General features: G+C 45.1%; 1 protein-coding gene across 2 annotated transcripts in view; it reads left to right on the forward strand.

Annotated features, from left to right (window-relative positions):
• The window catches only part of pde8b (phosphodiesterase 8B), a 359,526-nt gene that overhangs the window by 176,343 nt on the left and 168,844 nt on the right, over window positions 1–14,339 (forward strand). The gene's annotated exons all lie outside the window — the stretch shown is intronic.

A 14,339-nucleotide genomic window follows, 5' to 3' on the forward strand; every position in this document is an offset into this window, starting at 1 on the left:
GAGCTAATGAGCTGCATTGAGAAGGTCAGGGCAGATTGTGAGGCTTGTGTGCACCTATTGAGAGGTGGAGAAAATGAAAGATGCTATAAAAATATAAGTTGTTTTTTTGTTAAATTCAAGTGTTTCACCTAGGTGCAACCCAAGGACAAGTATCATAAAAAGTAATTGGTGCCTCATAATCTAAAACAGGGGATTGAGGTAGGTCCTCCTCCCAAGGCAGAGAACGACTGTTGGCTGCACCTCTGGGGCTTGTTCCTGGACAACCTGATGTTCCCTCCTACTTTCACCAGTACCTCACAACACTCTCACCTACTCCCATGTCACACTCAACAGGGCTATGGGCCAAGTGCTGGAAAATGGGATTGGAATAGATAGGTGCTTGATGGGCGGCATGGATACAATGGGCCAAAGGGCCTGTGTCTGTACTGTATAACTCTATGACTCTATGATTCTAATTCCTCTCCTCCATCGCATCTTTCAACATACAACCACCACAACATGCTAAAACCTGCTCCTTCCAAACACTCACCTCTTCACTTTCTTTGTTCATATCACACACCAACGATATTCTCTTCTCACATACTATCAATTGCAAAATGCATTGTTTGTCACTGAATATCTTGTCTTTAATAATAGTATACTTTCTAGATCGTGACATCATCTCATTTTGCAAGGAGCCCTTTCCAACTGACTCCAATTGCAATCTTAATCTGTTTGGTCATAATTTTGCTGAAATCCCTTTTGGGATTTCAACAATTTTACTTCCTAAGGACAATCCCACAGTGAAATAAGCTGCCAAAGGAATAGTCACAGCCCCATCACTTGAAATCTTCAAGGCCCACCTTTAGATTATTCCTATTTAAAAGTTTTCATTATCAGGCCTACCATCTCAGCAGGTCATACCTGGTTTCGCTACCCATATAAATACGGATATTAGTCTGTGATGCTGACACAACAAAAGCAGTAGCAGAAGGTATTGGAAACTACACCAAGGAATTCCAGCGCTATGGCTGAAAGTGTCCAGCCTCTGCGGTGTCATCTTGCATTGCATCACCACTCATCTATCCACCTTGGGCAGTGTAGTGTTGTTGCCCCAGAGACAGGTGCAGCCAGGCCCTCACAGCAGGAGTCCACACTAGCACACTTTGCAGCTCTGGTGGACACACAAATGGCTGCCATTCCACAGTGGAGGGATTGATGGATCCAATTGATAGGGGTCTTGATCACATCTTTCATCTTATGGAGTCTGCTGTCCTGCAGATCAGCGGGAGCTGATGGACCTGTACCCTACAAGAACGACAGTAGCTTCAGTATGTCTTGGTTTCCCTCAGGAGATCATCACATCTGCACAATTACTGCCTATAACCACCCCTGCCCCACCTCCCCTTCCCCCTCCCCCTGCCCACAACCCTCAGTACAACCATTAGCCACCATAGTGTCAGCACATCAACTGGACCACACTACCTACCTGGAAACCGGGCACTCATCTGCCAGCTGCTGATACGGTTGCCAACCCTCCAGGATTCGCCTGGAGTTTCCAGGAATAGAAGACTAACTTCAGTAAACTGCTGCGACCAACCTGGAGAAAACTCATAGCAGCGTTAACATTGTTTTTCTTTTCATTTTTTTTAACACTGTTTATTAGTTACAAAAATATTTGGAGATGAGGTAATTGAGAGTCAAGCATCATCTATTTGGCTAATGAAAAGCCTACTCACTTTCCACTTAGCAGGGGAGGGTAGTGTTCAGTGAGGATGGGCATTTCGGATGACCAATGATGGGCCCATGTAGTCAGGTCATTTGATGAAACCAGAGTTGGCAACCTTAGTTAGGGATGGTACATGTTATAAGGAGACTTAAGAAAGGAACAGAGAGAATGTGCCTTCATACAGCAATATCCCATCAAACCTAACACTTTGTTATAACATTGAAAACATATCAGGGAACTGAAATTAAAGGTCTGAGTCAAACTAAATTTACCAGAGCTGTAAAATGGAAATATTTTTGACGGTACCCTAAAAGGAAACCTTGTTCTGACTCTATGAATCAAGCTGTTTGTTAGAACACTCTGTTTCGTTTATGTGTATCACATGATCCTCCCCTCCCCCAACACTGTCCTTTGCCAGGGAACATAGTGTACCCATTCATCTTTTTTTAAACTACTGGCCTATCTTTCAAACAGATATTTAAGGTAACAAACTACTGAAGTAGGTATTGCTGAGCAATAATTGTAACATTGAGCGGAACAGAATTAAAAATAGAATGTTGTCTGAAAAAGCAACAGATAACATAACTTTGAAACTTCTAATCTAACATGGGCTTTATAAACACAATGGCCTCAAAATTGACCCCTCCACAATGGGCGGAAGAGGGTGGGGGGTGGTGTCAAACTGTCAAATGCATGAAAAGGAATCCTAACCTGCTGCACCCGTAGCCACTTTTACAGCGGAGAAGTTATTAGCATCTGAGTGTCCCACCATGGAGCAGCAGGACATTTCATTTTTATAATATTTATTCACGGGATGTGGGCATCGCTGGCTGGGCCAGCGTTTATTGCCCATCCCTAATTGCTCTTGAGAAGATGGTGATGAGCCTTCATGAACCGCTGCAGTTCATGTGGTGTAGGTACATCTACAGTGCTGATAGGAGGGGAATTCCAAGATTTTGACCCAGCAACAGTGAAGGAACGGTGATGTATTTCCAAGTCAGGATGATGAGTGGCTTGAAGGGGAACTTCCAGGTGGTGGTGTTCCCATCTATCTGCTGCCCTTGTCCTTCTAGATGGTAGTGGTCATGGGTTTGGAAGGTGCTGCCAAAGGAGCGTTGGTGAATTCCTGCAGTGCACCTTGTAGATGGTACACACCGCTGCTAGTGTGCGTCAGTGGTGGAGGAAGTGAATGTTTGTGGAAGGCGTGCCAATCAAGCGGGTTGCTTTGTCCTGGATGGTGTAAGCTTCGAGTGTTATTGGAGCTGCACTCATCCACATATAAAGCAAGTATTGAGCACTTATAAAGAGGAACTGCCAAGACTGCTGTGCAGCACAGGGGCTGGAGTACATCACAAACCCCAGGGGCTTTATTTTAATTTAATTTTGATAAGTTTCCCTCAAAGTTTTTTTTTGGTACAGTGCCCCTTTCAGGGACTGTTAATTAGTTAATGTGTTTAATTAGTTATTCGCACCATGACTTTCTTCAATTTCCTCTGTAGAGCAGTTGAGACAATTTTCGTTTCAGATTTCCAGCATCCACAGTATTTTGCTTTTATATTACGTTTTTTTGTGACTGTCATAAGCTTTCCTTTTCTGCTTTACCTTACCTTGTATATTTCTAGGTAACCAGGGAGCTCTAGATTCGGCAATACTGCCCTTCTTTTTTTGGGGGACATGTGCCTGTAGGTTCTCATTTTTGAATGCCTCCTACTGGTCTTTTACTGATTTCCCTTCAAGTAGCTGTAACTAGTCCACTTTCACCAGATTACCTCTCAGCTTCATAAAATTTGTCTTTCCCCAATTTAGAACTTGAACTCCTGTTCTATCTTTATCCTTTTCCATAATTATATTAAATCTAACTGTATTATGGTCACTACCTCCAAAATGGTCACCCACTGCTACTTCATCCATTAGATGGTGGACAAGCTTTGGGGAGTCAGGAAGTGAATTACTCTCCACAGAACTCCTAGCCTCTGACCTGGTCTTGTAGCCACTGTAGTTTTTTGTCAGGTCCAGTTCAGTTTCTGATCAATGGTAACCCCCAGGATGTTGATAATGTGGAATTCAGCAATGGTAATGCCATTGAATGTCAAAGGGAGATGGTTGGATTCTCTCTTGGAGTTGGTCATTGCTTGGCACTTGTGTTACTGCCACTTATCAGCACAAGCCTGAATATTTTCCAGGTCTTGTTGCATATGGATACGATCTGCCACAGTGTCTGAGGAGTTGCAAATGGTGCTGAACATTGTGTAACCATCCAAGATATCATTAACTTACTTAAAACCAGATCTCATAATGCACTTGGGAGGCCCATTGAACATGCAATGCTTTTGTGTATGTTTCCCAGGAGTGGTGAACCCTGATAATGAGAGGGAGGAGGGAACTGCCAGATACACAAGGTAAATGTATTTTCCATCCTTTCTTGTGAGCAGAAGGAGCATGACTGCTATCTCCTGGCCCCTCAGGAAAGCCCTTAATCTACTCCCTATCAATAACTGCCACTTTCTCCCCCTCCTGATCATTGGCCTCCACCAGAACCACACCGCCCCCCAAGCCCACCACGATGTGTAATCTCCCCCTCACCACCATGTATGATCTCTCCTCTCCATTCCCACCAGCCAGAAGATGTTTGATCTTCTGCCTCTTCTGATTGCCGGGGAATGTCCTAAAGAGTCACCAGCTACAGCCTCCTGCTGCCGGTTTTCCCTCCTGGACTCTGGTCAGGTTGCCATTTTAGTCATCAGCCAGGCTGGGAACGGAACAAAGAAATTATAATAGTTATATTCAGCACAACGTTCCTGGCCTTTCTGAATTCCTTGCCGCTTTTGGTCTGCCTCTCACCCTCCCAGTGTCCCTGTAAATATCAGGGCCAGTGAAGACATGAAAATCAGATGGGGTCCAACAGGCTGCCAATTCACAGTTGCCAGCTTTGCCAAGAATGAAATTCATCCCTAATGAAGTGTCAGTGATTTCTTTTGCAATTTAGTCCCAGTGCTTCGAGAAGTAGGACAGATTAAAATTGTTATGTCCATAATATAAAAGTCACAGATCAAACACTCTAAATCACTTTTTCTCAGCAGGCAATTTTTTTTTCATCTACAATCAACATACCATAGATGCTGGCATATAAGTCGACCTTTGAAGCCTTGGAAAATCCCTCCAAAAACAGAGGTTGACTCATACCCCAAGTTTAAAAATGGACCCCTAGCGTGAGCGCACGTGGTCACCATCTTTGTTGTCTGCCATGCAGGATCTGCTCTGTGTGGGCATTCCTTAAGACCATAAGACATAGGAGTAGAAATTAGGCCATTCGGCCCATCGAGTCTGCTCCGCCATTCAATCATGGCTGATAAGGTTTCTCAAACCATTCTCCCACATTCTCTCCGTAACCTTTGATCCCCTTACCAATCAAGAACCTATCAATTTCGGTCTTAAATATACTCAATGACCTGGCCTCCCCAGCCTTCTGTGGCAATGAATTCCATAGATTCACCACTCTCTGGCTAAAGAAGTTTCTCCTCATCTCTGTTCTAAAAGGTCTTCCCTTTACTCTGAGGCTGTGCCCTCGGGACCTAATCTCTCCTACTAATGGAAAAATATTCCCCATGTCCACTCTATCAGTATTCTGTAAGTTTCAATCAGATTCCCCCTCATCCTTCTAAACTCCATCGAGTATAGACCCAGAGTCCTCAAATGTTCCTCATATGTTAAGCCTTTCATTCCTGGGATCGTTCTCGTGAACCTCTTCTGGACCCTCTCCAAGGCCAGAACATCCTTCCTGAGATACGGGGCCCAAAATTGCTCACAATATTCTAAATGTGGTCTGACCAGAGCCTTATAACGCCTCAGCAGCACATCCCTGCTTTTATATTCTAGTCCTCTCGAAATAAATGCCAACATTGCATTTGCCTTCCTAACTACCGACTCAACCTGCAAGTTAACCTTAAGAGAATCCTGAACTAGGACTCCCAAGTCCCTTTGCACTCCAGATTTCTGAATTCTCTCCCCATTTAGAAAATAGTCTATGCCTCTATTCTTCCTACCAAAGTGCATAACCTCACACTTGCCCACATTGTATTCCATCTGCCACTTCTTTGCCCATTCTCCTAACCTGTCCAAATCTTTCTGCAGCCTCCCCGCCTCCTCAATACTACCTGTCTCTCCACCTATCTTTGTATCATTTGCAAACTTAGCCAGGATGCCCTCAGTTCCTTCATTTAGATCATTAATGTATAAAGTGAAAAGTTGTGGTCCCAACACTGACCCCTGCAGAACTCCACTAGTCAACCAGCCACCATCCTGAGAAGGACCCCCTTATCCCCACTCTCTGCCTCCTGCCAGACAGCCAATCTTCTATCTATTCTAAACTTCCATACATCTTCACAACACAGCTGGTATCACCTCTTGGGCTCTTTCACCCAGTTATAAGGTACCAATAAGTAAAACATCTACTTATGAGGCAAAAAATTGAGGCAGGCTACTAATGCGAGTAAAGCATGTCATCGCTGAAAAGGGAGGGTTGACTTAAGAAGTATTTAGATGAGCACTTGAAACGCCATAGCCTACAGGGCTTCAGGCCAAGCACTGGAAAATGGGATTAGAATAGATAGGTGCTCGATGGTTGGCATGAACATGATGGGCTGAAGGGCCTTTTTCTGTGCTGTATAACTCTAAGACTCTATGACTCTTATATGACAAGTATATGCAAAAACATTATTTTTGGGGCTGTAAAAATAGGGTTGTATTATAAGCCACATCAATTTATATGCTGTGATCTATAATATGCCTTCCAGAGATGATAAGAGATATTATATTTCAAAATTTGCTTTTGGGTGTTGTGTTGCACCTCTGGGTGTTGGACTCCAGTCTAGCCCAGACTAATAATCTAAAAGTTGCCTCTGTCTGTTGACTGTAAGGATCATATGTGAAATTAGTTTAGACAGTCTCCTTGGAACTCCCAGTAGTCATGGCCCTAAATACAAATTGGCCTTTGATCAGGACTAATTGGCAATCTCACTTACAAATAAGGTCTCAGGTATGGAAATTCAATATCTTGGATGGTTTTGTCCCCAGTACTATCTTGCATCCTGGTTGTTCACTCAGGTATGGTTGCCAACTTCACTCCCTCAATTAAACACACAGACTTCAGCCTTCACCCCCCCCGGCAGCATTCTGTAGGGATCGTTCCCTCCGTGACACTCCTCCATCACGCCCTACTCCTCAACCACCACCTACGGCACCTCCCCATGTATACACAAAATATGCAACACCTGCCCCTTCACTTCCTCTCTCCTCACCGTCCAAGGGCCCAAACATTCCTTTCAAGTGAAACAGCATTTCACTTGCATTTCCCCCAACCTAGTCTACTGCATTCATTGCTCCCAATGTGGTTTCCTCTACATTGGAGAGACCAAATGCAGACTGGGCGACCGCTTTGCAGAACACCTTCGGTCTGTCCACAAGAATGACTCCCTGTCGCTTGCCATTTTAACACTCCACCCTGCTCTCATGCCCACATGTCTGTCCTTGGCTTGCTGCATTGTTCCAATGAAGCTCAACGCAAACTGGAGAACAGCACCTCATCTTCCGCCTAGGCACTTTACAGTCTTCCGGACTGAATATTGAGTTCAACAACTTTAGATCTTGAACTCCCTCCTCCATCCCCACCCCCTTTCCATTTCTTCCCCCTCCCTTTAGTTTTTTCCAATAATTTATATAGATTTTTCTTTTCCCACCTATTTCCATTATTTTTAAATCTATGCCTTTTATGCCCTTTTAGTCTTATTTCACACCACCCCCACTAGAGCTATCTGTACCTTGCATGTCCTGCTATCCATTCTTAATTAGCACATTCTTTTAGATAATATCACCACGTTCAACACCTCTTTGTTCTTTTGTCTGTGACATCTTTTGGTTGTCTGCTCCTATCACTGCTTGCTTGTCCCTACAACCACCATCCCCCACTTCTCCCCCCACACCCCCCACCTTAAATCAGCTTATATTTCACCCCTCTCCTATTTTTACTTAGTTCTGTTGAAGGGTCATGAGGACTCGAAACGTCAACTTTTTTCTTCTCCGCCGATGCTGCCAGACCTGCTGAGTTTTTCCAGGTATTTCTGTTTTTGTTTCGTCTAACATACCACTGATTTAGACATCAATCAACAAATTTGACTAGACTTCACCAAGTGCTATTGGGCCTTACTGTCCTCCACCGAAACTGTCCACCATTTCACTATCTTGGAGAGCAAAGGTAACCCTCAGTGATTCTTTTCTCCATTAACTCTCTCCTTAAATTCCCTTTTCTTTGATCACCACTGCACCCCTGCTCCATCCCCTTCCCAATCCCTTTCCTTTCAAAACTGTCATCATTACCCTCATCCTCAAAAAAAACTCCACCCTTGATCCATCTGTCATTGAAAACTAATACCCCATCTCCAATTTCTCTTTCCTTTCCAAAGTTTTTGATGGCATTGTTGTCTCCTTGAGCCATGTTCATCTTTCTGCAGCTCTTTGTTTGAATATCTTCAAAATGGTTTCCAACCCTGCAATTGCATTCAAATAGCCAAATCAAAGTCACCATAACTGTGGTGCATTTTCCTGCCTCATTCTTCTTGAAAATACTCTCTGTAGTTTTTGATATAGTCAACCACACCATCCTCCAATGCCTCTCCTTCTTTATCCATCTGAGTGTGACTGCCCTATCTTGGTTCCACTCTTAGCTATCACCTATCCAACTGTAGCTAGAACATCTCCAGCAATGGCTCCTCTTTCAAGTCTTGCACGATTACCTCTGCAGTCCCCTAAATATTAATCCTTGGCCTCTTTATTCTCCTCTTCATTTACCTTCATTGACCACATCACTTTTAGGGGGGCTCATGGGTAGGTCTCTACCTACCAGATCAGCCATATGTGGGTGGCTTTTCAATGGCTGCAGGGCCAAGGTCTTGCTTGGGGAAGTGGAGAAGTGGCCTCAGGCAAGGGGAGAGGCTGCAGGACAAGAGCTGTACTGTGGAAGGAAGGTATCCCAGGGTGTGTGTGGGGGCACATGTTGATCTGTGCAAGTGACCTCAAGATGGTGAGGGCTGAGGAGGCAGTCTCCAGAGGAGATGAGGCCAGATGGAGATGTGAGGGTGTGTGTATGAGAATGGTTGGTGATGTCCCTTGAGTTAGCAGTGAGTGAGATGCCAGTGAATGTGTGATGGGATTGTGTGTGTGAGTTTAGAGTGATGAGATGGGTGTCACACCCTGGCTGCTTGGATGAGATCATTCATTCTCTATCTGCATTGGATGGCCAACCTCTTCTGTGCAACACTGGCGCTGCCACTGTCTGCCATGCTGGATTGGTGATGCTGCTGCCTGTCCTGCGGCCAAGGCGGGAGTAGAGGACATTGCAGCGGGCCTCCACGGCGTCCAAATGGCATTCCAGTGATGCATCATTAAACCTGGGGGATGCTGTCTTTTTGTCTCTTATGGACATCTTCCTTGCAGTAGTCATAGGCTTAGATATATGCACATGGCTGAACATTAAATATGGCGCCCAGCATGATGAAGTAGCGAGGTGATGGCTGGCAAGCAAATGGCAGCTCGCCCTTAATGGAAACGATGTGCTTCCCAGGAATGCAAAAATAATGCGGCAGGTTTGGGACGATACAGCGTGAAAACCCACCATCACAGCTGCTGGTTAAAGTGTCATTTTACCCACCTGTTACCGCATTTAGTGCAAAACTGGGATGATTTCCCCCCTATGTATGTATACAAATTGCTGTTGTTTTTGTTGTACCCATGCTACCAATTGCATCTTCCTCCCTGTTCATTGTCTCAAGTTGAATCATTCTGTTTGTAACCTCAGCATTCCATTTGACCATGATCTGAGGTGGGTACCTAAATCCTCTCCATCATGAAGGTTGCCTACTTCCATTTTCATAGCATTACTCCCCCCCACCCCCCCCACCCCCCCACCCCCTGCCTTAGCCTGTCTGCTACTGAAACCTTCTTCCATGCCTTTATCGCCTTCAGCTATTCCATGTCCTCATGGCTGGGCTCCCAGACTCCACTCTTCGTAAACCTCAGCTTATCCAAAACTCTGTTGAACTTATTCTACCCTGCACCAAGTCCAACTTACCCATCATTCTCATTGATACTGACCTCCATTGGTTCCTGATCCCTCAGAAATTTAAAATACTCATCCTATTATTTAAATCCTGTCATGGTCTTTGGTCTTTCCCCTCCCATTATGCTCCAGATTCTCCACTGCTTCAGCTCTGGCCTCTTGGACATCCCTAGCTCCTTTCATCCCAAAATTGGTGGTTGTGGTTTCAGGCATCCAGGTTCCACGATCTGAAATTATCGCCCTAAGCCTCTTCGTCTCTCCATTTCTCTCTCCTCTTTAAAGATCCTCCTGAAAACCCATCTCCTCGACTAAGCTTTTGGTTAATCCTCCTAGCATTTTCTTCTTTGGCTGTCTAATTACTCCTCTGCAAAGCTTATTAAGACACATTTTCCATGTTAAAGGCATATTCAACTATTAAGAACTAATAGACACTATGTAAATGCATATTCTTGTTGAAGGGGTAGGACACTAGCACAGTTGTTTTCTGAAATGGAGGCACATTGTTGAGTAGAGCAGAGAGAATTTTAGTCTTCATCTGACAATGCCAATCCTGATCTGCAAATGCTTTTGCTGAAAATGGATGCCTGAAATAGGTAGAACTCCTTTCTCAACATCAACATTCTTCACAATGTTAGACACATTTAGTTTTTGGCCAGGATATCCCGGTCGGCAAGCGGGAGGGGCAGGGCCCGCTAGCCAATGCGTAAGATGACGCAGGATGACGTCGGGCAGAACTCCCAACATCACCCCGCCCCATTTAAATTTTCAGGTAGGCGGGGGCTCAGCAGAATCAGCTGTGCGCCCTCCGACCTGTCATTGGCCAATTGAGGCCATTGACAGTCATTAAAGTAATTAATGGACCTGCCCGTCCAACCTTAAGGTTGGCGGGTTGGCCAGGAGCCCTGGCAGACATTAGAAAAAGCATGAAACCTCATCTACGGGCGGGATGTAGTTTCATGTAGCTTTTACAAAATGTAATTAAACTGTATTTAAAAGTGATGGACATGACCCAACTCATGTGACAGTGTCGCATGAGGGGACATGTCAGGGACATTTTATTTTTCTCTTATTCAGATTTTCTACTGTAGAGCCGATCTCCCTGAGGCAGCAGTTAGCCTTCACAATGTTAGACGCATTTAGCTTTTGGCCAGGATTTCTCGGTGCGCACGCGCGAAAGAGCGCACTCTCGGCTCAGGGAATCCCTCCCGTCCGCCCGCACAGGGAGCACATAGCGCTTCCGTGCAGACGTCACGCCTTAATTGGCCCGCCCGTGTAAAATGTCAGCACGCCCCCAATTGGGGGCGCCAATCTGAGGCGCGCCTCCACCTGCCCTTCTCTTAAACTTCCCCTCCAACAAGGGGAAATTTCTGCCCTTTAAGTTGTATTCTGTATGACAAGTTGATCATTTACATGATATAGAGGTGATCATCTCCTATGTGAATACATTAAAGAAATGAATAGTCAGAAAGTGAAGACAACGAAATACTCTAGAAAGTGAAAGTGTGGGAGATCGACATGCACAGCAATTAATCCACAAGAAGTCTTTGTGCAGTACCAAGAGGGTTAAAAAAGAAATAAAGTATCTGAAAGTCACTTTGCTAAACGCTAATTAAAATGGAGGACATACTTATCAATTTGTCTGAGCATGTGTTAGGTTTATGGTGTTGCCAATCACTCACAAAATGTATGCAGATACTACTAATTTCACATTTCTTGATATCTGGGGCTATCTAAAATAGCTCCTTTCAATGCTGGTATTTTGAACCAATAAGCAGGCCGCAGTGCACAAGGTTTGAGAACCTGAAATCATCATTAACCCACTTCTTAGGATTTAACTAAGGAAAAGAGAAGCAAAACGTGATCTTATTAATTCTGGTCTGTTACAACAGCACCAAGAAGAAAGGCCAAATATATACTTAGGAATGGAAATCAGAGTGCCCGGATAGCCAAGAAGTTGGAAAATCTTTCACTTCTATGAACTGGGTTGAATCCCACATGGTGGTAGTTTAGGCAATGTCAGCCCATGTCTGACTTGGCCATGTCTTAACTCAAAAATATCCACAATTTGACATTAAGTTGGCACTCATGGCCAAAAGCTTTATGGTACGCTGTGTGTGGTTAGAGTGACTGCCCTCGACTTCAAGGCAGCGTTTGACTAAGTGTGGCATCAGGGAGCCCTAGCAAAACTGGAGTCAGTGGTATCGGGGGAAAGCTCTACTGGTTGGAGTCACACCTAGCACAAAGGAAGATGGTTGTGGTTGTTGGAGGTCAATCATCTCAGTTCCAGGATATCACTCCAGGAGTTCCCCTGGGTAGTGTCCTAGGCCCAACCACCTTCACCTGCTTCATCAATGACCTTCCTTCCATCATAATGTCAGAAGTGGGAATGTTCACTGATGATTGCACGATGTTCAGCACCATTTGCAACTCCTCAGATACTGAAGCAATCCATATCCAAATGCAGCAAGACCTGGGCAATATCCAGGCATGGGCTGACAATTGGCAAGTACCATTCGTGCCACACAAGTGCCAGGCAATGACCATCTCCAACAAGAGAGAATCTAACCATTGCCCCTTGACATTTCACAGCATTACCATCGTTGAATTGCCCACTATCAACATCCTGGGAGTTACCATTGACCAGAAACTGAACTGGCCTATCCATATAAATATTGTGGCTACAAGAGCAGATCAGAGGCTCAGAATCCTGCCGCGAATAATTCACCTCCTGATTCCCCAAAGCCTGTACACAACCTACAAAGCACAAGTCAGGATTTTGATGGAATACTCTCCACTTGCCTGGATGACTGTGGCTCCAACATTCAAGAAGCTTAACACCATTCAGGACAAGGCAGCTCACTTGATTACCGCCCCATCTACAAACATTCAGTCCCTCCGACAGCAATGCACAGTGGTAGCAGTATTGCCGTCTACAAGATGCACTGCAGGAATTCACCAAGGTACCTTAGACAGCACCTTCCAAACCCACGACTGCCACCATCTAGAAGGACAAGGGCAACAGACACATGGGAACACCACCACCCGGAAGCTCCCTTCCAAGTCACTCACCATCTTGAGTTGGAAATATATCGTCGTTCCTTCACTGTCACTGAGTCAAAATCCTGGAAATCCCTCCCTAACAGCACTGTGGATGTACCTACATCACATGGACTGCAGTGGTTCAAGAAGGCAGCTCACCACCACCTTCTCAAGGGCAATTAGGGATGGGCAATAAATGCTGGCCTAGCAAGCAAAGCCCACACCGCCTGAATGAATTTTAAAAATTGGTGGGAAGGAGCTGGAGTAGATGCTGTTCTGAAGTAGAAGAAAATACATTTCTCTTTTTGCATCTAACCCAGGTTATGCCTGAAATATTTGTGCTGTAGCTTGGAATTTTAAAAGAATGAGCTCACTCCTGCTTGGATTGCTGACTGTGAACTCTAAGATTTGTACTTGAACTTGCAAAGGAGATTCAATGGAGTCTTCTGCTCCAGTAAAGGATTTTAAATTTATGCTTTCAGCTGCCAAGCCTTTCTTTGGAGATTTTTCCTGGTGATTTTTCCTCTGTGCTTCTGCTTCTGGAACTTTTTTTCAGGACAGAATGCTCTGATTTTTTTTGTCTCAGTATTCCAGCATTTTAGTTTTTTCTGCATGCTCTGTGAGGTTTTGGGTTTTTCAACAATCTGCCACCATGTGTAGGGTATTGGTTATAGTTCGGTAGGTCTGAAAAAGCCTTCATAGTTATATGTAGGTTAACAGTAAGTCTTTATTGACTCTTAGAGCTATTTACAAATATACAGTAAAAGGTACAAGCTAGGAGCCATCTCCATGCTTGCTGGTACACACAGCTCTGTCCAACACTAGACTGACCCAGGGTGCGGGTAATATGCTCTCTTACATCACTGTATGGGTGGTAATGTACTCAGTCCCACATTAGCCTTATATATGCCAGACCCTTATACTACACTCAGCAGCTTTATCCGCGATGGCTGATGTCAGGCAAGGAGGTGGGGTGCGGGGGTGGGGGGGGGCTGCCTTAGTGAGTTGCCGGCCAATCAATGATCCTTTGCAGCTCCTCTATGCCATCAGAGCACCCCCCCCAACCCCCACCCACTCAAAATCATCCTTCTCCCTTTACCCTAAACCCACCCCCCCACCCCCCACGTCCTCTCAAACCCAGGCCCCCCCACCCGCCTCAAGCCCCTCACTGGTGCCTGTCAACTGGGCCCTGACAATAGCCTGGATTTACCTTAAGCCTGGGCTCCTCTTCACCGGGGCTGGCTGTAGCCTCTGCAGTGGCCACTGCTCCTGCCTGGCGCAGCTGGGACACAGAGCTGCCAGCCATCTGATTGGCCAGCAGGACTCTAAGGCAGGACTTCCTCCCAAGAAAGGGCCAGAAATCTCACCTTAAAACAATTAATGCTGCTTCAAGCATTAAATTGCTGAGGAGCAACCATAGGCTGGGTGGGCTCACAGAGGCTGCCAGAGTGGTCAGTGACTATGGCGTCCTGTTAAAACCAG

This window comes from Carcharodon carcharias, chromosome 4, assembly GCF_017639515.1.
Source record: "Carcharodon carcharias isolate sCarCar2 chromosome 4, sCarCar2.pri, whole genome shotgun sequence".
Classification (NCBI taxonomy): Eukaryota; Metazoa; Chordata; class Chondrichthyes; order Lamniformes; family Lamnidae; genus Carcharodon; species Carcharodon carcharias.